Here is a 4,198-nt window from a genome sequence, read left to right as displayed (position 1 = left end):
GTGTGCGTATATGGTTTTATTATGGTAGCTAAGACGCTATACTTTTTGCTCAATATATCATTAAGTTAGAAAATATGGTAGTCAAGGACTTTATTTTCGTGCAGTTACAAAATACGCTTGTAAAGACGCTATATTTTCGTTTAATATACATTACTAGCAGTATCGCCCGGCGTTGCTCGGGTTTGTAAGGGAAATAACTATATAAGCATTTTTAGAGAGTTATAGCAAAAAAAAAAAAAAATGCATTAAAAATGGAAAAAAAATGATGGTAAATTTTTTTAAAAATCGTTGACTCATCGTAGACATTTTTAGAGAGTTACTTCCCTTATATAATAGCGAATAAAATGCATTAAAATGGAAAAAAATGATGGTAAATTTTTTTAAAAATCGTAGACTCATCGTAGACGCGCGCTAATACCCAGAAGGGCTCGATATGAATCACGACTATAAGATACCCGGTTTTGGTTAAACTGCACCGCAAAATGTGGGAGTAGTTAGGAATCTAAATCGTAGGAGACAGACACACAACTTGTCTTTTATATACAAAGATTTTCTTAAAAATATGAAAGTCAAGAAACGTTATTTGCGTTAAAAATGTCATTCGTTACGAAGTAAGCAAAGACGTTATATTTTCGCTCAACACGTCACTCGTTACGAAATATGGTAGCAAGGACGCTGTATTTTCTGGTCAACACAAACACACACACACACACACACACACACATCATTCGTTATCAAATACTTTACAGATGTGTCAAGTTGCGGTTTGTTATTCATTATTTAAACAGTAGCTGAACTCGTGCCGTCAAAAATGACGGCTGATTGTAATATTTTATATATAAGTAAGGTACAAAATAAGGTACATAAAAACCACAGATACAAACATTCACATGCTTCCCTTGTACACGCGCACACATACACACATATACTCACACAGAGTTGAAACGCTGTTTGATTTTTCTTTTCAGCCTAGAATGTTCACCATCCCACTTCCATTGCACACACACGCGCGCGCGCGCACACACACACACATTCACATGACTACCTTTTACATACACACACATATATTCATGCAGAGTTGAAACGTTTTTTGTATCGTCTTCTAAATGTTATGCGTTCTTGTCCCAGTTTGTATTTTATATATATATTAATATAATATAATATAAATATATATATATATATATATATTATAATATAATTATAATATTTATATATATATAATATTATATATATAATATATATATATATATATATATTATATATATATAATATAATTTTAATCAAAAGGGAAACAAAAAAACAACAACAACAGGAACAATTACAGTATTATTATTAATAGGCGCTCAGGAGATGGAAGCAGGGAGGTATGACGTTTCGAGCGGAGCTCTTCGTCGGAAACATAAAGAAAGAAGAGAGAGGAAAGAAAGATCCCAGAGCGGGCAACAGGGAAAGAGAAAAAAGACGACTGGTGTTTACGAGTTGCACATGGTGAAGGCGGATGTTGATGATAACAAGAGCAAGGTGGGTTTTTAAAGACAAAAGAGTGGAGACAAGGTTGGTAACCCAACAGATGTGTGTGTATGTGTGAGTGTGTGCATGTGCGTGTGTGTATGTGTGTGTGTGAGGCGAGATGAAAAAACAAAAAAAATATAGGTGTGTGTTAGTGTGTGCGTCTGTGTGTAGGCGTGTGAGGTAGGGCGAGACTAGTGGTCAGCTAGCAGACAAGAAAAAGAAGGAAGGAGGAAGGGAGGTCAGTAGTAAGAAAGAAGGAAGGAGGAAGGGAGGGAGGGGAAGGGGTGGGGGCGTATGTAGCGTGCCAGCGTGTGTTGAGTAGTAGTGTGTGTGTGTGTCCAGTGTCGTGGTGGTATTAATGAGTAGATTGAATGTGTGTAAGAGTGATGTATATATAATAGGCAAGGTGTGTATATGTGTGCGCGTGTGTGTAACGAAAAAAGGGGGGGTTAAGGAAAAGGACTCCAGCTGAGGGGAAGATGGAAGAGTGGTACCGCGGAGACAGGCGTGGGAAAACCCAACGACACGCGACGGTCCCAGGAACGGGCGGGAGGTCTCGTCAGGTCCAAGGGCGAGGTGTATGCGACGCGTATGCAACGCGAGCCGGCGTAAGTGCGTATGTGCGCGTGCCTGCGAGTATGCGCGTACGTATGTATGTGTGTGGATGTGTGAGTGTGTCTGTGTGTATGTCTGGGTGGCAGTGTGTGCGATGAATGTATGTGAGTATGTGTGTGTATGTGCATAGATGTATGTCCGTGTGTGTGTGTGTATGTGTGTGAGTGTGTATGTATGTACGTGTGTGGTGTGGGGAAGTGTGTGTATGTGCATGTGTGTGCGCGTACATACAGGTGTGTGAGTAAGTGTGTGTGTGTGTATGTATGTGTGAGTGTGTATGTATGATGTGTGTGTCGGATGCATGTATGTGTATGGGTGTATGTATGCGTGTGTGTATGTATGTATGTGTACGTGCGTGTGTGTGTGTGTATGCGTGTAGGTGTGCGCGTGTGCATGCATGCATGCATGTGCGTATGTGTGTGTGTGTGAGCATGTGTGTGGGTATATTGTATGTCGTATATTGTGTGTATGTGCGTACATGTGTGTGTGTGTGTATGCAGTGTGTGTATGTAGGTGTGTAGGCGTGTGTGTATAGGTGTATGTATGTAAGTATGTGTGGGTGTGTCCGTGTATGTGTTGTGTATGTATGTGTGTGTAGGTGTGTGGGCGTGTGTATATGTGGTGTATGTACGTGTGTGGGCGTGTGTATATAGGTTGTATGTGTGTATGTCTGGGTGTGTCCGTGCATGTTTGTGTGTTGTGTGTGTATGCATGTGTATGTGGGTGTTGTGTACGTGTGTAATGTATGTGTGTGCGTGTGTATGCGTGCGTGTGTGTATGTAGGTGCGTGTGTATGTGTGTGGGAGTGTAGGTGTGTGTGTGCGTGTGCGTGTTTATGTTGGTGTGTACGTATGTGAGTGTGAGTGTATGGGTGTTTGTCATGCATGTGTGTGCGCGTGCAGGTGAGTGTGTGTGTAAGTATGTGTGTGTGTATGTTTGTGTAAGTGTGTAAGTGTGTATGTCTTTGTGTATGTATGTGCGTATAGGAGTATGTGGGTATGTGTGTATGTATGTATATGGGTGTATGTATGTATGTGGTGTGTGGTGTGTGCATGTGTATAAGTATATGTGTGTGTGCGTATGTGTGTATATGTATATGTGTGTGTGTTTATGTATGTGTGTATGTATGTGTGTAGGCGTGTGTGTGTAGATGTATGTATGTATGTATGGGTGTGTGTCCGTGTGTGTTTGTGTGTGTGTAGGTAGATGTGTGTGTCTGAATGAGGGTATGGCTGTGTAGGTGTGTGTGTGTATGAATGTAAGTGTGTGTGTATACAAGTGTAATGTATGTATGTAGGTGTGTGTGTGTGTGTGTATGTGTACGTGTGCGTGTGTATGTGTGTGTGTGTATGCGTGTGAGTGTGAGTGTATGGGTGTATGTCTGTGTGTGTGTATGTCTGAAGTAGGTATGTATGTATGTGTGTGTGTGTGCAGGTATGTGTGTGTATGTGTGTGTGTGAGTAGGTGTGCGTGTATGTATGTGGGTAGGGATGCATGCGAGTGTGTGGGTATGTATGCATACATACGTACGCGCACATCCGAAGCAAGCCCACACGCACAAAGCGCGCTCACGCACACAACGCACAAGCAGTACAACGCAAGCCCAAGGGCCGACCAAGCCCCCAGCGCGCGCCAAGGCGCGCGGCGCAAAGGCCCTCGAACGCCCCGCTACGCGGGAACCGAGGATCCATCAGCCAAAACCGGAAAGCAGAAAAGAGGGGGGGCTGCCTGGATGCAAAAAGGTGTATGTGTGTGTGCATTCAGTGTAAGGGTGTCCATGTGTGGGCATGTATGTATGTATGTGCCTACATGTATGTTTGCATGTGTGTGTGTGAAGTATGTACGTGCGGTGTGTGTGTGTGTGTGTGAGTGTGTGTGTATGTATGTGCGTAGGTATGTGTGTGTGTATGTGTGTATGTATGTCTGTGTGTGTGTGTGTGTGTAAGTATGTATGTGTGTGCGTATGTATGTATGTGTGTGTGTATGTGCATGTTGGTTTGTATGTTAGTGTGTGCTAGTATGTCTGTAGTGTGTGTGATTAAATGTGTGAATGTATGTACGTAAATGGGTC

Source organism: Octopus sinensis, linkage group LG7 (genome assembly GCF_006345805.1).
Source record: "Octopus sinensis linkage group LG7, ASM634580v1, whole genome shotgun sequence".
Taxonomy (NCBI): Eukaryota; Metazoa; Mollusca; class Cephalopoda; order Octopoda; family Octopodidae; genus Octopus; species Octopus sinensis.
This window is presented reverse-complemented; position numbering follows the sequence as displayed.